Source organism: Felis catus, chromosome E1 (assembly GCF_018350175.1).
Source record: "Felis catus isolate Fca126 chromosome E1, F.catus_Fca126_mat1.0, whole genome shotgun sequence".
Classification (NCBI taxonomy): domain Eukaryota; kingdom Metazoa; phylum Chordata; class Mammalia; order Carnivora; family Felidae; genus Felis; species Felis catus.
This window is the reverse complement of record NC_058381.1, coordinates 52287068-52306199: the sequence shown is the minus strand read 5'-3', so window position 1 is coordinate 52306199 and position 19132 is coordinate 52287068. Positions and strand designations below refer to the sequence as shown.

General features: G+C 39.0%; 1 long non-coding RNA gene across 17 annotated transcripts in view; it reads left to right on the top strand.

Annotated features, from left to right (window-relative positions):
• The window catches only part of LOC111557781, an 863046-nt gene that overhangs the window by 481867 nt on the left and 362047 nt on the right, over positions 1-19132 (top strand). For 2 of the 17 annotated variants that reach the window (XR_006589511.1, XR_006589512.1), the window contains exon 9: positions 9818-10037. The exons of the other annotated variants lie outside the window; for them this stretch is intronic. This is a non-coding gene — a long non-coding RNA (uncharacterized LOC111557781). The remainder of the gene's footprint in view (positions 1-9817; positions 10038-19132) is intronic. 17 annotated transcript variants of the gene reach the window in all.

Sequence of the window (19132 nt, the reverse complement as noted above, 5' to 3'; positions counted from 1 at the left end):
ACTGTCTTCGTCTGCCCTCACTCTCTACTTATGATCTCCCCTCTGTTATAATAACCATCTCTGAATGATGGGGCAAAAATAACCCTGAAAAAGAAAATCACTGAACTTTTGGAAATACCCAGTTTTTAATGAAATTTGAAGGGGAAAATGTCGATTAAGGGCTTGGCGATTTCACAAAAGAAAGATAATTGTACTGACATATTTACTCGTGCAGGAAATAAGGATATTCGATGGTAGAATACAATGCTCCCGTGATTGTAAGCATCGGCATTTGGTATTCCATTTAGCCCTAAAATAAAATTCAAATTTCACAACACTTCATTTGAGCAGAATATTAATCCCCTGAGACTAGAAAGGAGAGCCAGTGTGAGCAAAGCTTTACAGGGTGGATCAAGTTAAAAATATACATACACCCATATATGTACATACACCTATGCTTGCACATGTGGATGGAAACAGCTTTGAATGGTTACAGAAGTCCCCAGCTCTGTGCCTGAAAGTTTATCTGTATTTTGGCCACTGATCCACCTGCTCAGGATGGAGCAGGGGTACATCGTGATGAATAATTATTTAATCAAATACTTGCTCCATGCCTCCGACACCACTCCTTTAAGAACTGAGCTGGAAAAAAGACCAGCAAATATGTAAATTGGAACTGATTAGGGGATTAAGTTTCACTAAAAAAAAAAAAAAAAAAAAATTAAAAATTGGAATAAAAACAGCCTGCAAATCCCTCTAAGCCAAGCCCTGTCTCTGAATTACAACACCAGCGCCTGTCGGCTGTGATAATTTCACTTCATTAAGTTCCAGATATAAATAGAGAGCCTTTTTTTCCATTCACCACTTTAAATAAGCATGGGACTGAAAACACAGGGGTTATTGATCCACTCAGCTGTTTGTTATTGGGGCTTTGGTCTTGCTTCATTGTTGCATTAGAAACTTTCAAACACCTATATCATGGAGCCAGGGACAATTCACCTCTGTAGAAACCATTTTAAAGCTATTGTTTCCACTGCCAAAAAATATTAAAAGAATAAAATTAATCAAGCATGCTACATACTGAAATGCAAAACAGACGTATATGTACATTATATGTAAAGAATGCAGAGAAATTAATAAGCAAAACTTCATTAAATACCAGTGCTTTGGGCACTAATACCAGATTGCTTTATACAGTAAGGTAATATAAAACACGATATTTTTACTGGATGTTTAAAGGTTCATATTTTTCCCAAGTCAGAGGCTTCCATATATAGATTTTTCAGATAATGTATAATCCAGTTCCTTCAAATTAACTATATTTTTTGTCACTCAAAACTTTTGAAAAATAAGACATATTACATAAAATTCTACTAATTCTAATCTTAGAAATAAAGTCCATGACAAAAAGAAAACTGTTGAATTAAGAGAACAATAAAAAGCTTACTTTTTATAGTTTAAGGCCAGGATCAGCAAATTTTTTCTGTAAAACAGGCAAAATCTGAGATATTATGTTAATACTTCTATAACCATTTAAAGTGTAACCCTTTAAGAATGTAAAAGCTATTCTTAGCTTGTAGGCCCTCCAAAAACAGGTGTTGCACTGGATTCCGCCAGAGGGCCACAGTTTGCCCACCCTTGGCTTAAGATCTACAGAATAGTGATGCTTTACCATTTCATATACTGTTTATCATTTTTATCCTGGTTCGTATCTGGCCACTGACAAATACAGACATTTAATGGATTTTAGTTTTTATAATTAAAAAACTTTTTTTTAATGTTTATTTTTGAGAGACAGAGACAGAGAGAGAGAGAGAGACAGAGTGTGAACGGGGGAGGGAAAAAAAGAGAGGGAGACCCAGAATCCGAAGCAGGCTCCAGGTTGTCAGCACAGAGCCTGACGTGGGGCTCGAACCCATGAGCCGTGGGATCATGACCTGAGCCGAAGTCAGATGCTTAACCGACTGAGCCACCCAGGTGCCCTAATGGGTTTTACTTTTAAGCTTTTATCTCCAAAAACTCACGTTCAAAAATATTTTAAGTCTGGGGGGAAATGACTTTACAAGGTCTTTACTTAATTTCAATGGGCATTTGCCCATATAATAAAACTCCTTGGCACCTCTTGGTACCAACCAACATGATGGGCTGGGGGCACTGGCACCAACCTAAGAGTGAATAGCTGAACAGGCTGTGGGTCAGCACCGAAGAGGAGAGTCTGAGCTGTGGGTGGGGGTGGGGGGGATGTATGGAGAATGCTCAGGGTCTGGTAGGGCTTGGGCTTCACATAGATCATTTAGTTCTATAAGTCTTTCTTTCTTTCTTTCTTTCTTTCTTTCTTTCTTTCTTTCTTTCTTTCTTTCTTCCTTTTTTTTTTACTTCATTAGCATTGGTTTAGAAACCAGTTTCAAGAGGCCAACACCCAAGGGCAAGGTGATTCAGGAAACTGTTTGGGAGATCTGTGACTTATTTGGTTTTGGTTTATATTGGTCCAGTGGTTTTTATTTCTCAACAACTGTGTGAGCTTAATAGAAACCAATCATTACTCTGACTTTAGGTCATATTCCTATTATGGATGCCTGACTAGTTGAGAGGGGGAGACAACTCTTGAGCAGACTTTTATCCTTGTTAGGTCTCAACTTCCTTAGATGAAAGACAGTGTCAGCTTTGTTCGAAATTACCCGCGTTCAAGAGATCAAGGAAAAAAGGTCCCATCAAGATCTGAAAACATAGCTCACATAAGGCAACTGTGGAATATGTACTTTAAAAGTCTAAGAGAAGAATGGTCCTACCAAAGGAAGCTGGGAAGTTTGGAGCAAAACTTCCCACTTCTGAACCGGGGACTCCCAGAGAGCTATGACATTAATGGCAGGGCCTTTGAGAATTTGTATGTGTTCAACGCACTGTTTGTAAATTGGGTGAATTATACACATATGCCTTGTCTTTTTTAAGGTATGTGTATGCTTGTTGTTGTGATTGTTAGGATATAATTTATGTCAAAATCATTATCTAATTACGAGAATAATAGCTAATATGTGATGAGTGTTTACTCTCCACCGGACACTGTTGAAAATATTTTATAGATACTCTGCCATTTAATCACAGTATCCCCAGGAGATCAATACCATTATCATCATTTCCAGTGAAAAGAGAAGAAATTGAGGTATAGAAAAGTTACATCATCTGAACGTCACACTGTCAGTAAGTGATGGTGGCAAGATTGGAACCCTGACGCTGTAGCTCCTTCTCTTAACCCCTAGTCCTCAAATCCGTGTGCCATTTCTCCAACTAGGAGAGAATCTACACCTATTGTCATGTGGAGATCTGGGGAAGTTTTGCTGTTACAACGAGGCCCCCAAATTTCCATGGTTTAGGGATAAAGCTCAGTAAAGGAGAACAGGGAATGGGATATACATCAATGTTTGCATCGAATTTTTCCGAAAGGAGAGTGCTGTTCATGGACGGGAGAATGCTGGTCTTTTCGATACGGTTAGGTACATTGCAGAAGGAGAGCATAAAAGCTTTGGCTCACTTGGCTGTAAGAAATTCCATCCAGATATTTAAATGGTCTGTAAATAGGTTGCCATATGCCTTGCCTGTGGCACCAGAACATCTTGAGGTCTCTTCTCAGTGAATACTTACTTCCACACTATAATGATATAGTACTCATGTACACATATAGGATCACACACAATTTTCTTATTGCTCTATGTATATCTCTTTTATGTTTTTGAACCTACTTTCTGGAGGCTGATAACCTTTGAGTCTATTGATGGATATACATTTTTGGATTTGGAAAAATGGGTAATCAGACTCTTGAATTTATTAACCAGATCATGAGGCTCGGCAACCTCTAGCTCGACACTGACTGATAGAAATATAATGCAAGCCACATATGTGATTTCAGATGTTCTAGAAGCCGTATTTAAAAAGTAAAAAGAGGGGTTCCTGGGTGGCTCAGTTAGTTAAGTGTCCGACTCTTGGTTTCAGCTCAGGTCATGATCTCACAGTTCGTGAGTTCGAGTCCTGCCTCGGCCTCTGAGCTGACAGTGCAGAGCCTGCTTTGGATTCTCTCTGTCTCTGTCACTGTCTCTCTCTGTCTCTGTCTCTCTCTGCCCCTCCCACACACACTCTGTCTCAAAATAAATAAATAAACTTTAAAAAAAGTGAAATTAATTTTAGTAATATATTTTATTTTGTTCAATATATCTGAAACATCATTTCAACATGTAATTAATATAAAAATTAATGAGATTTTTCTTTTTTGTGTGCTAAGTCTTCAAAATATAGTGTGAATTTTACTCTTGAATCTCAATTTAGATGCTAAATTTCTGTGGGAACATTTGATCTGTATTTATGTTCCATAAAGCATGCTGTTGAAAAACCTATTCACATACCCCAGCTGTTGTAAACATAACTGCTTTCCAATAACTGAATCAAGTATTAGACATTAAATAAAAAATAATTTGAATTGTATAAGTTTTAAAATTCAGTTCATTCATCACAGTGGATATATTTGAATTTTAACCTCTCACTACGCATCTGATCGTTTATAAAGCTTATTGAGCATAATTTAGGTTAGTAAGTAGTAAGGAAGAAAACAGCTGATGTGTGTTAAGCCCTTCCTCTACCAGATACTATTCAAAATGTTTTCACTTTAATGACTGTTAGTATTATCATTTTACAGATAAGAAGAATGAGGCACAAGAGGGGTTAGATAGTTTCCCATGGCTGTGTAACTAAGATGTAAGACAGTCCTTCTGGAGCTTCTCCTCTTAAAAACTCTATGTATAGTACAATATCACACCATATACAGTAACCCTGGAACTGCTAATTTACTGTGTCTCGAGTCAGGCACTGAGGTCTACATTTTCTAAAAGATCCATTGTAATTGTGATGTGCACTGCTGATCTGTGTGACATCATTGTTGGCTTTCTTCAAAAGCCAGCAGTGGAGGGGCACCTGGTTGGCTCAGTCAGTTGAGCGTCAGACTCTTGATTTCAGCTCAGGCATGATCCTAGAGTCGTGGATATGAGCCCTGCATTGGGCTTAGTGCTGGGCATGGAACCTGCTTAAGATTCACTCTCTCTCCTTCTGCCCTTCTAACTCGCTCATATTCTCTCTCTCTAAAATTAAGTTAAATTAAAAATGAAAAAAACAACAACTAGAGAATAAATATTGATTTAATTTAAATAAGCCACCCTTCCAAAACCTTTGTTGAGAATTCAAACATGATCATTGAAACAGAAGTCCTTTGTACCTCCCTGTATCTTTGGTGAAGTAATACTCCATACTCCATGTCTGGTCCTCATTGTTGCATTTGATGCAGTTTTCTAATAATTCTTAAAGGGACTAACTAAATCTTGAAGCAGCTATAATCAATAATTTCATACTTTTGAAAATAGAGTGCTTCCTGGATATTTTACAAATACCATCTAGAGGGCAATTGAGTTATGTGATTAACGGGTGGGATAGAGAAAAAAACAACAACAAGAAATGCAATGTTAAATACCACTCCCTTTAACCTCTCTAGGGCTACAATAATGCATTGCAAAGTCTTGTGTTTTAAGAATTTCTCAATGTGCTGGCCTTGAGAAATTCTGCTAGGTTTACTTGAAACTGAGATCTGTGAATTAAGAACACAACTTTCATTTATTCGGCAACAATTGGAAAGTGTGCACGTTTCCATGGAGACAAGTAAGCCATTTCCTTTCCCACATTATGAGCACAGGCCCTTCTACCAAGTCTGATTTCCGTCCTGTCACCCAAAGGTTTGGTGAGATTGGGGAGTTTGATCCTAGGGTCTGGCATGGCTCCAGGCAGAACAATAAAAAAAGACATAAATCATGGGGAAAACAAGTTGACACGGTGGGAGGTGTGAAGGTGGAGAGTTGAAATATGGCTGCCACCGCACATCTGTGGAATACAGAACATTGAAAGAGCGCATCTTAATGAAAATGTGTGTATAACCTCTGGTATCCACAGTGCGGATGTTAACGTGTGTAATGCTACTAAAGAATCATAGCCCAGTGACATTCCTCCAGTTTCGTAGATAACTCCTGATCCTTAGTTTTACTATTTCAAGATGTTATTTTACTTAGTTACTCATTGACTGCTTAATCCACTCTTTTCACAACCATTTATAGAGCATATGCTAAGTATAGGCAATCATTTTAGCTTATGGGGAAGGGTAGGGAGTATGAGGGAGATCCAGAATTGTTTCAGACGTGAACCCTGCTGTGAAAGAGAGGTCCAGAAAGAATCACATCATGAGATAGATACTCAGAAATGCCAATGAAATACTCTAAAAATGGATATCTGCTCATACTTTGTTTTGACACTGAATACAAGTAAAGGACAAAGTTAGGAACATTTGACCTGTATTTACTCCATCCACAAAAAAAAAAAAAAAAAAAAAGATTGCATTGTAAAACTAATTGATGTCTAAAGTAGAATCTCCAGGAATAGGACTCTAGAATGTTAAAAAGGTTTATTGGACCAGTGAATTAACTGGCATTGAGATCATTGACACTCATTGGTATCAACACAGAATCTGGAATGCCAAGTCTGTATTCTGCATACAATGTATGGACAAATTGTCAAGCACCTGCTCAAAGTTAACATAAGGAGACTGTGCCAACTCAAGGGGAGGAAAGTGGAAAATGGCCTAGGTTTCGTAGGTAAAGATACATACTTTCAAGATAAACATGGCGTATTCCTTTTGAATTATTTAGACTTTAAATAATCAACTACTAATTTTTAGGTGACCATCTCATTTCATACAGAACCTCCTTCCAGTTTTCCAGTTAAGACCTAGGCTTGGATTCCACCAAAAACATTAAAATCCAAGAAGAAATATAAAGCAGAAGCAAAGTGTCCTGGGGCACCTGGGAGGCTCAGTCGGTTAAACGTCTGACTTTGGTATTGGTCATGATCTCATGGCTCATGAGTTTAAGCCCCATGTCAGGTTCTCTGCTGTCAGCACAAAGCCCACTTCATATCTTCTGTCCCCCTCTCTCTCTGCCCTTCCCCAGTTTGCACGCTCTCTCTCAAAATAAATAAATAAACAAACTTAAAAGATTTTTTTTTAAAGTGTCCTTTTTCTTTCCCCTTTCTTTCTTTCCCTTCCTTTAAATAAATGATAAATGTGAATTAACCCTCAAATGATAAAAAAAATCCCATTATGATCCTAAGCGACTCATTAGATATTCTAAATTTCTGTTAACACAACTTCAAAGTTATTGAGAAAAGACAGATTTTATCTTCACCATCTCTCATAATCTCACCTAAATCAGGCTCACTTCCCAGGGTTAGTACAGAAAAATATACAGGCCACTGAGATTGCGGGCAGGGACCATGAGATTTTCAGAGCTGCTTCGGGAACCTTTGGAAAGAGTTTCCAACTGCAGTATGATTCCTTTATTGAGAGCTCTTTGCTTATCTTTATAGCCCACTCATTTTATAATTAGTCGTTTATAATGTGTCAGAGATTGAGACTGAGACTAGGGCTTATGTGCAGGTACTTCACTTTGGGAAGTGATCCAAAGAAACCCAAGCGGGAGACAGGAAGAGTGAAAAGGGAAGGAGAGAGAGCTGATCTCCGGTGTGTACAACTGGAACTTGAGCTCTTGGGGGAACCTCTGAGCCGCTGTGCAGAATGGCATTGGAGCTAGAGAGGCAGAAGGGGGCGTATCTATTGACTGTATCTCCCATTTGTTAAGAGGAGACATATGGTGTGTTTACTTGTACATTTTGGTTTGCACATGAGTCACACTGACTGAGCAGTTTGCTCAGGCACCCCGCAGTGCACAGAAGAGAAGCCCGAGGAAGAAACGGAGACTGTCCTATGTGGCTACCATGACACCTGAGAATAGCTGAGGGGACTAAGGCTGAGTGAAAGAGGTAGTTCGCAACCAATATCTCTCCCTCTCAACGTAGCTTTATCCAGGGCAGGGACCAAGTCTCATTCGCCTGTGTATATCTCCCATGATCCTTGTCCAATGCCTTGCACTCAGGAAGTGTTGAAAGTGCATTTGTTCCACTGAGTGGAGTGGAGACTCTCAGAAGCTGCCGTGTTTGTTCCTCAGTGCCTTTAGTTATGCATGCATATTATTTGAATACACTTGACCTCATTTATTCATTTATTCATCCGTTTGAAATGTACTGAATCGATGAGAACTGTTCTACTAAACATGTAGAGCATGAAACAAAAAAAATCAGTAAAGGTCCCTGTTGTCACAATTGCATTAGAGAGAAATATATATACTTTAGAAAAAGTCTTAGTAGAACTAATTAGATAAACTGGTATGTGCTAATGAGAAGAAGATGTCTGATAGGGCATTAATGGGAGATTTTGCCCGTCAAGTACTATTAAAGCTGAACCTTGGGAGCTCATTAGGTATTGACTGGGTAGTGATTCGGTCTCAGCTTCTTATTCTATATAAAATCATAGACAGCTTCCTCCTGCCCGTTTTATGGGACAAAATTTAAGCTTGGTTTCTAGAAAAGAAACACAAGTCCTCAGAAGCTTACATGAATACATTTTGCTGCCACTGGATATGTTTCGGTAGATTTTCCAGAGTGTGACAGGATTTACTGGTGAAATATTAAATTAGGTTTCTCTTTTTTTGTTGCAGTAGACTTGAAAGAATAAGAAAGTAATATTTTTTCTTTTTTTTCTCTCGAAAGAGCTGAATACTTAGCCTTTGTGTTCCTGTTCGAATATCCTGACTTGCTTGTGGAGATTTTAACAGCTTTTTTGTTTGCAAAAAGAGAAGTTAGCAGGCATCTAAAGCAATCTTTAGACCTAGGATTCTGTTTGGAGTCTAGGACTTCTGAGCTTGACCGACTGGTTTCATGACTGAGAAGGCATGAGATTAGTGTTGGAGGTGACTTGGCCCAAGTAGTCGACCCCAAGTGGGAAAAGGGACAGATGGCAGATTTTGCAAGTGGAGAAAACATATATATTCTATTCCTGCGTTCTTTCTGGGGGAGCATGTTGGGAGTGGTGATCGTTCTGATGGAATTGTCCATGATTGCTGGAGTCATTGAAGACCAAGAACCATAGACTTGGGATTTTCCTTCTCCAAGATTCCCATGATGGACCTCAAACTATTGGTTCTTTCCCATAGTTTTCTGTTCTGCATATGACTCCAAGGCCCTTGAAAGGTCCTTCTGTGGTGATTGGTACCATTTACTTTTCATCCATTCAAGAAGAACATAAAAGAGATATAATTTGATGTGGAAAATCAATCACAAAATTATCTCTGGTACTTGAGGGCTCTAGAGAAAATCTAGTTTCTATATTAGATTTGAGCCATGGGGTCCATTTTCATTCTGGCTCTGTTTATCAAAGTGGTATTTTTCTTCATCATTTTATCAAGGTGCTGATTATGTACCATTCGTCCTCCTAAAGTGACAGAGACCACACGTACCTGATCACCCTGATTGCTCCAAGAATCAGAGAATAGCTGCTACCTCCTCTGAACATCTGTGTGTTACTTCTTTGTAGTATCCTCCCTTCTGAACTTTTTCTTAGGATCATTGTCACTATTTTATTGTCATTGACTCTAGTATGTATGGTTCCTCGCCTATGGCATCATTCAGCTAGCTGTTTATCAAGTGTACAATGAATCAATTGATGGAACTGATTGACATTCGTAAATGGAAACAGGTTTAAATATCTTTTGGCAAAAAAAGAAAGAAAAAAGGAAAAAATCCACTTCTCCTAGCAACAACTCAGCTTACTTATTTTCCTTTTCCCCTCCTCCTACAGAATAGATCCACAGAAAATCAAAGTGTGTTTAATCCTTAAAAGTGGATATATATCATTTATTTCTAGAAAGAAACAGAAGAAAAGATGAAAGGAGAAGAAAGAAAAAACATGAAGGGGATGGTAGTCTGAATAGGGCGAGGGAAGGAAGCATCTGGGAGCCAGCTCTTTCCCTCCCAAATGGAGTAACGACAACAGCAGCAATTATAACGCGTTACCTTTATTGAGTGCTTTTTGTGCCAGGAATCTGTACTATTAACTCACTCAGTCATAACAGCAACTCTTGGAGGTATGTAATATTATTACCCCCGTTTGACAGATGAAGAAACTGAGCCACGTAGAGTTGGGTAGCTTGTCCATGGCTGTGCCGCTAGAAAGATTTAATACCGGGGTATGTGAACCAGGCAGTAAGGCGCTATATACAACCCAAGCTGGCAGGCCGCACTGTGCTGCCTCTCCGTGAGGCTGTCTCTCACCAGATGCTTAGTTTGTACCCATGCCATTTTACTTAATCATCGTAACAATGTCGTGAGGTGGTTTTGTGATTACCATTCCAGTGACAAGGACAGCGAGTCTCAGAAAAAGCATGCCAATTACCTGTGATTCTCTAGCTTCTAAAAAGCAGGTTAGAATTCAAACTCAGATGGTCCTAAGTCCAAAGCCCCTGTTCTTTCCCTGTGCCAAATGCCTCCTTTTGGAAAGTGTAGCAGAAGGCTTTCCACTGTCTCTAACTTCATGGGAACAGCTGAAGATCCCCATTGCACCACCTGAACTCACAGCCTTTGACCTCAAAATGAGGTAGTCATTTTAATTTGGGGGAATTTTACTGTTGGTTGCCTTCCGGTTCCAGATATCTGAGAAGCACCCTATTTACCTCTGTCTCATTGTCTGGAACCCCACATCTCCATCTGCAAGTACCTGAAGTCCCTGCCGTCTTTCCGTTTATTTCCGTTATGAGGGGTTAAAATGAATCACTGTTAACTTTTATACGTAATCATTCATATTATGGTTATGCACTAAAAAAAATAAAATCTTCCTTTAGATTAATATTGATTCAGAAGATAAGACTCTTGAAGAAGATACTAAGTTTAGACAAAATTTTTTTAATGTAAACTATTACACACGTAAGTATACATCCACACATTTACATATTACCATTGTACTTTAAAAGTTCTCCTTAAAAACAAATGTGATAAATGGTTTAGTTATTATTTCAGTTTGGAAATAGGCAGCTACAGAAATAACATTTTAATATATTCCAGATTAGACTGCATGCTATATTTGTAATAAAGACTTGTTTCCAACATTACTTGGCAGATCACTCATATGAACAATTATCCAAATAGCTATTAGGATATGATTGCGCTCATTTCCAGGCAAAGCAGGGTTGCCAGAACTAAGCCTGGCTGCTGGTTAGATTTTGGTTTGACTTTTGGAGAAAGCCACAAGAATTTGTCAGTCATCTTGGCTGTAAGGGAGTCTCCCTGTCTTGAGGCTAGTCTCCTTCCTACTTGAAAATAAGGGCAAATGTGTTCCTCTTTTGTTTTATTTTTACAGTTTTACATGATCTAGAAAAAAAAAAGAAGGAAAGGAGAGAGAGGTAGGGAGGAAAAGAGTGAAGGGGTGATGTTGCACAGGAAAGTAAAATGAAACACTAAGAACATGAAGGAGTCTGTGGTATAAAATCCTGGAGAAGCATGGGTATAATGGTCACACATCCATAACCATGCATACATCATTTTGTGGATATACTCCATGGTTATATCTCTGCAGAGAGATTCGTACTTAGTGTAATTTCAAGAAGTGGATGCCAAAAAAAATGGTGTTTATAGAAATAGAAAATCAAGCTTTTTCCTGTTGCACATTCATTATGCTTCTGCATAGTTTGGCACCTGGGGATCCTGCTGGTTAATCTGGTCCAACATTCTAACCTAAGAACAGTGACTCCCTTAGACTAGGTGAAGAAAAGCTCCCTTTGTGCTCAGTCTATGGCTGGTGGAAAGATTATTTAGAAAGCCCGTGTGCTTCATGGGAGTGGGGTGATCCCTCCCACAGCTCATGATGATGGAGGTTTACGACAGGTCTCAGATTCCACTCATCAACCACCAAAACCACTGTCCCTTCCACAGCTGGAAAGGTCTCTATTCTTCTTCAGATTGTGGGGTGGGGAAGGGCTGAAAGGGCAAAGCAAATGCTTTTTTGTTCAACCTAAAGTTATGGAATGGAGTCCATCTTGTTGAAGACTTCTCCAGTGTACTTGGCCAGTTTGGGGCTGGAAAGACAAGTTATCTGAGATAATTATCTTTAATGGAAAGAAAATACCATGAACTCAGAAAGATATTTTTTTCTTATCTACTGTAATGGAATGAGACCATTTTACTTTGCATAGAATCTAAGGGTCTTCAATAGTCATCTAGTTGAGACCTTTGTCTAGTGATTTTTATCACAACTAAACTATGTAAAATGGTTGATGATCAACAGTGGATTTTGAGTTCTATTAGGAGTGATTTCTACTAAGGTGTACCTGTCCTAACACTGGAATTCAGAGCGTTAGCAGAAGCAAGTCAAATCGTCATTTTTATAGCTATCCTACACCATTCTTGGTGCAGCTTTACAATTATTTTCATCAAATATTTATTGTACTTTTACAATGTGGAAGAGCATTAAGTTATTATAATTCCATGATCTCTTTTAATGTTTGCAATGACACTTTTGGGGAAGTTTGATTATTAATGTCCATCTTATAGATGTGGAAACAAGGTATCAGAGAAGTTCAGTAGCTCATTCAAGTGTGAAAGGAACTCATGAATGATCTGGAGTGCAGACTCAGGTATTCTGACACTTAGTTCATGGCTATGTGGGTCCCCTGTCCTAAGGAGGTATATGATAACCTATATTTTGAAGAAAAAATTAGTATACATTATCTCACAAAAACATCAAAATAGTTCTTCTTAGCATATGTAAGGAAGCAAAACCATCACCGAAAGGATACTCTGCCTATAAAACTCAAGGACGAATTCCTTTTTTCTACCTTGGCAGCTATAGACTTCTTCCCTTATGACCAGCCTAAAGGACCAAATGAGAAGATTCTAGATTGGTTTAAAAAATAATAAGAGTTGCAACAGACATTGGCTCTTTTCTGTAGAGACAGTTAAGGGCAGAGGTTTTCTGTATTGATTCTCTGACAGAAGGGGATGAGAGAAAGACAGGATGAGGTGAAAGATTAACTTCAAGGACAAAACATACATGATATGTGTACCCTGGTAGAGAGAAAGGGAGAGTGTTTCTCTGTTTCCTCCTTGTCTGTGCTTCCCAAACACAATTATATTTTCAACATTTTTATTTACTTAGAAAAAAAAATTTTACTAAAATATGTGTAAATAAAAAAATATTGGATCAACAGTAATATAAACATTAACACAGATTGTTCCTTTTTTTAATGTTTATTTTTTAGAGAGAGAGCACGCACGCGCGCGCATGCGCGCGCGCGCACACACACACACACGCACGAGTGTGGGAGGGGCAGAGAGAGAGGGAGACACAGAATCTGAAGCAGACTCCAGGCTCTGAGCTGTCAGCACAGAGCCCAACCCAGGGCTTGAACTCATGAACTGTGAGATCATAACTTGAGCTGAAGTCAGATGCCCAAACGACTGAGCCACCCAGACACCCAACACAGATTGTTCTTGAAAGATTATCTTAAAGAAAAAGAAAGAAAGAAAGAAAGAAAGAAAGAAAGAAAGAAAGAAAGAAAGAAAGAAAGAAAGAAAGAAAGAAAAAGGAAGAAAGAAAGAAAGAAACGAGGGGAGGAAGGAAGGAAGGAAGGAAGAAGGAAAAAAACATTAGCAACTACTGAGCAGTAGTTGCAATAAAGTGTTCTTAAAATAGAAGTCACCTTCTGGGCTGGTAGGACTCTGTTGGAAAGTTTTGGGCATTTCTGTTTAAATTCATAAGAAATCTTGATTCTCTGTTTTGGCCAAGAGTGATACATGATATTAAGGATGAAAAGAGGTTGAAGGATAAGGCATGATTGATTCCTAAATCCTAACTGTTTTATGAGATCACCCTAAATGTACCCCAAAATAGGACATCACATGTTCTGGAATCTTTTTTTTTTTCCTGCCAGTAATTCCAACTTTGTCCTGGCATTATCTAAATTTGTATTGTCAGTTAGAGGGAAGGCATGGGGTTCTTCCTGCCACAGGCTTTATTCCTGATTGACTTTTAAAACATATCACAATCATAGGAAGCTCATGTGACCCCCAAGGTCAAGGATATATTTAACTATAAAGAGAACTCACCCTCCTGTTTTATATAAATGCTTATTAAAATCTGCAATCACCTGGGATATAATGATACTCTGCATGCACTTTCTTTTTCATAACTACTGCTGAAATTAAACTTGGAAAAGAGGAGGAAAAGATTGATATTGTTGGTCGTTGGGGTTTGCATTTGACATTCCTCAAATAATGGGATGTAATATGGTTATGCAGAAAACAGATTGATTTTTCACAATTTTCCCACAGAGGTAATGGAGAACAGACTGGAGGAAATTCCAAGGTTTCATTGGGGGAACTATTTGCAACACAACTGAAGAAGAAAACAAACTCAAACCATCCTTTTATGCAATTTTGCCTTCAATATTTTTAAGTAGGAAATTTGCTAACTAATTTGTTTTCATTCCTGTGAGTTTCAGGAATTTGGGAATATTTTCAGTTTTGCAGAAAGATTTCAGAAAGTCTACCAATTGGGTGAATCACAGGTGATATCAGTTAAAATAATGGTGATAGTAATGGAATTGCATAGTATTTTCTTTTAAGGATTTAAGTCATATGTTTTAGAATCTCCTTCTTTTTTTGCCCCCAACTCCTTTCTTCTCTGTCTCCCTACATCCCAGCAGAAGCTAAAAGATAATATCAATGCATTACTGATATTGAAACAAAGCCAGAGATGTTGGGGCACATGCCCAACGTCACATAGTTGGTAGTGGCAATGCTGGAATCTCTCCCATTCCAACTTACACAGACTTTTATTAATGCTACAGAAAGGAATGCGCCCATGAATTTCATTTCCTATTTCTTTGCAGGAAGCCAGTCAACTCAGTTGGTTAGTGCACGGTGCTAATGAGGCCAAGGTCACTGGCTTGGCCCCCTGAACAGTATCTTGAGCTTTGCATTTACAGAATTTCCTTCTCTTTCTAACCCTGGACCATAGACCTGTATAGAACAAAACTTTTCCTCAATTTCCTGTGTGATCCAAATATAGATGCTTCATAGAAAACTTGTCTTCATCGCCGAGAAAGCAATTCAGAAGTGTTTGTTCTAAATTCCATGTATCCAGAGAACAATGTCATTAGAACGATCAGCCAAAATTAATGAGACTGCATCTTTGGTTTTATTAATAAACCTCTCTCTCTCTCTCTCTCTCTCCCCCCCCCCCTTCACACTGGGCATGTCTTATTCCGAGTACAGGGAGACAGTTGTTTCTCATTGCCTCAATCTCTAGGTTCCAGAAGAACAACTCAAGGATGCCTCAACAAGGAGGTAGCCGTGAACATAAGTGTGTTCAAGAGTAGTGATGGACTGTGCACAATTTCCAGTCTTAGACCTGGTGTTCCTCACTGGAGGCCCTGTGAAGACTGAATACCTAGGCTTCATAAAAAAAAACGGACAACATAAGTCCCTGGTGTATGGGGGCATGTTGCCTGGCACTCTTTTTCAAACTATGAGTTTCATCTTTGATATACTTATCCCATCTCAACACTCTTTACTTCCAGTCACTTCCTCTTTTCCCAGAGCATGGAAAGTTGTCACATTGTTTATGGCCTGAAGAGAATTCCAGACATTTTCCTCATGTCCAGTGTTTCCAGTCTGTTGCCCTGTGCTCTGGCCTGGAAATATAGCTGGGAGAGGATGGGGCGGCAAAATGACACTTGAAATTTTTATTTATTTTTGAGAGAGAGAGAGAGAGAGAGAGAGAGACAGAGCATGAGTGGGGGAGGGCAGAGAGAAAGGGATACACAGAATCTGAAGCAGGCTCCAGGCTCTGAGCTGTCAGCACAGAGCCCGACGCGGGGCTCGAACTCACGAACTGTGAGATCATGACCTGAGCCGAAGTTGGCTGCTTAACCAACTGAGCCACCCAGGCGCCCCAAAATGACACTTTTATAACAAGTCTGCGATGAACTGTCAGTAGAGGAAGTAGTATAAATATAGGCCATGAAGCATCAAAGAAGGAAGTGAGAGCGTGATGCTTTAGGTCATGCAGACAAGTTAGAAGGTGACCTTTTCTTTTATCTGCTCACTCTTACATCCACTAATGATGTAGATCCCATTTCAGACTTCTCTGGTTATAATCTTCAGCTTCTAGTTTGGACATGGCCTTCTCCTTCTTGGCAAAACCTTTTTGGATCACATTCTCACAAAGCTGCACACAGCCAGATTTCATGTTAGAGGACAGTCTTGTCAACTGATTAAAGTATAGGCCTAGTCACTGTGTTTCCTTTCCAGGCCTAGCTGTTTTATGTTGAGACTTCTAGAGACAACAAAGGACTTCTCTTAAAGCGACAAGTCATAAAGGGATGGAAATTCAGTCCTTGAAAGAGCATGGCTTCGAGAAAATACATGGGGTGGGGGGGGGGGAGGGGGGTTCTTCCTTTTTGGCCTTTAAAATCACACCATGTAGAATTGAGATCTATCTCCCACTACTATTCATAAAGTGAATTCTGTCCACAAACACGTTTGATCTTTTAATGTGGACTTCAACACATTGTTTGAGGGCTTTGAGGGAAAAGTAACTGTTGGCTCTGAGCTCGCGAGATGAAACCTCCTTATACCACTGGAAGATGATGTCTGAGGGGCACTAGACCCAGATCCCCTTTTCTGCTTGGAAAACTTACCCAATATCTTATTCCCAGAGCAAACACAATTTCTATGGTTTTTCTATTGCTTTGCTGGCAAGTCAGCCAAGTGGAGTACATTATTTCATAGTAAAATAAACCTTCAGGGTTTTTTTTGTTCCACGGGAAATTACTCAGTGTGTACTACAGACGTGTAACCCTCACATTTCCACAAGATTTGCTTCCCTTTATAATTGTGGATCCTGCTGTGTTTAAGAATGATCAAAAGTTACAGAAGCCTGGTTTTCATTTCTCTTCTTTTGTTACTTCCTAATCTCCAATTTCATTTACTTCCCTTCTCCCTTTCCCGTCCGACCAACGTCCACTAACAGCAGTGACTTAAAATTTTATCCGCGTAGACGCACCATGAGTGGGTTCAGTGGATGAGATCTTCACTCTATTTTATCGGGATTGTCTTTTTCATAAGAAATATGACTGAGAGCTCATTCAGCTGTGGAAATGCACATTTTTTTTTTTTTTATCCATCAGGCACACCATCTGCCTTTTTTGGCATTTTCTCATTTTGAGAGCCATGTTGCCATTGTAAGTGACCAGCACCGTAAAGAATCAACTCTAGCAAATCTCTGCTTTTGTGCTTCACGGTCCCATAGAAAGAGGGGGGGGGGGGGAAAAAGACATGAGAGTTCCTTAAACACTATCTTGGGTATTTCTTATAGGTGCTCCATAAATATTAGTTGTTTTTCTATTATTATGGTGATTGAGAGAATATTGTTCTGTTTTAGATGCTTGATCAGTATTTCTCCGTTAGCAAAACTGCTTTAGGTTTAAGAACCTAGATATGTAATGTAATTGAATTCCCATTTTAAAAGTATGTGATAGTGACAAAAAGAGCGGGTTGATGAGTTGTTAAAAAAATTCAAACAAGGAAAAGCAAGAGTGATGAGTTACTAATACCCAGGTGTCCACTTAGCTTAGGCAATGAGAGCCACACACTAATGGAAGCAAGTCCTTGGGTCAGCCTTCCCATGGTGGAATTAAATTTAATGTATTCCACTGTCACAGTAAATGAACATTGCCCTGAGAGCCCATGTCGCTAATGCCTGTTATTAATCACAAGTAGTGAGCAAGAAAGTTTAGTTAAATGCTACCAACCATTCCCTACTACGCAAAACAAAACAAAACAAAATTCCAAGTACATAGCCTAACAATGAGTGTAGAGCATCACCATTATATACAACATATAGCATGTTGTCAAACAGATTTCAGAATTTAAATATGTAGTATGTGCAATTTCAGATTTCGTTAATATTTCATTAGACACCTGAGGAAGAAGAGTGGTTCAAAAGCAGTATCTTCCATTTATGACTTAAGAACTTAATTCCATTGATTCAAGGATATGAAATCTTCTTCCTGTATGCCAAGCATAGGTGCTTAATTAACAGTAGAGAGAGATACATATACCAGCATGGCATTTACAGAGCATGTCGCACTTTGCAATAACTTTACTAGGACATTCGAGAAAGTTTAACTATATCAATTGTCTACCATGGTAGGTGAACTTTTTCTTTCTTATAAATAAAAGAACCATTCCCCCACTTCCCCCACCAAATGCTATCTTATTTGGACTTGTAATACATAAAAGAGATAAAAATAGAATCTCTCAGGTTAAAGTGAACGGCAGGTCTAGGGCAACCTAAAACCTCCTAACCTCCCATCCACTAATGATTCCTTGATGGGAATGGCAAGGGCAGAAATGTATTGATGCCAGTTACCATCATTGTGGAATCAGGAAGAGCCCATTACCTCTGGGTCTGTCATGCACTGGCTCTCTGTATTGTACTTACAGCTACTAGTTCTTATGCTTAAGGACAGAAAAATAAAATCACCTAATATATGCACCCAAATATGCTTAGAGTAACTAAGAAACGTAGATCTTCAGATCCACATGAGGGCCGGGAAAGCAAACTCAGCTGAAGGTCCCTTCCCAGCCCTTTTTGTTCACTGCATGTATCCTCCTAAATGACTAAATCTTCCTTGTTGCCCTCTGTCGGAGAGGATGATATTAATACCTATAGGGATTTGGTGAAGTCGAAAGAGGTAACATATATGAAGAGAACTTAGCATAGTATCAAGCATAAATTAAGTACTCCATAAAAGTAGTGTTCTAATAAATAAGGAATTTGAATGGAGGCGCTCCCGGGTGGCTCAGTTGGTTAAGCGTCTGACTTTAGATTTTGGCTCAGGTCATGACCTCACAGTTCATGAGACTGAGTCCCGTGTCAGGCTCTGTGCTGACAGCGTGGAACCTGCTTGGGATTCTCTCTCTCCTCTCTATCTGCCCCTCCCCCTTCCCTCTCTCAAAATAAATAAGTAAACATTTTAAAAAAAGAATTTGGAATAGTATGAATACGATAATCATGATCTGAGAGTATAACAACAACTCTACACGACTAAGCTAGGACTTATTCACTGATGGTATAGTCTGTCTCTTAACTTGAGGCAATATTATTCCCTTGGACAAGGAA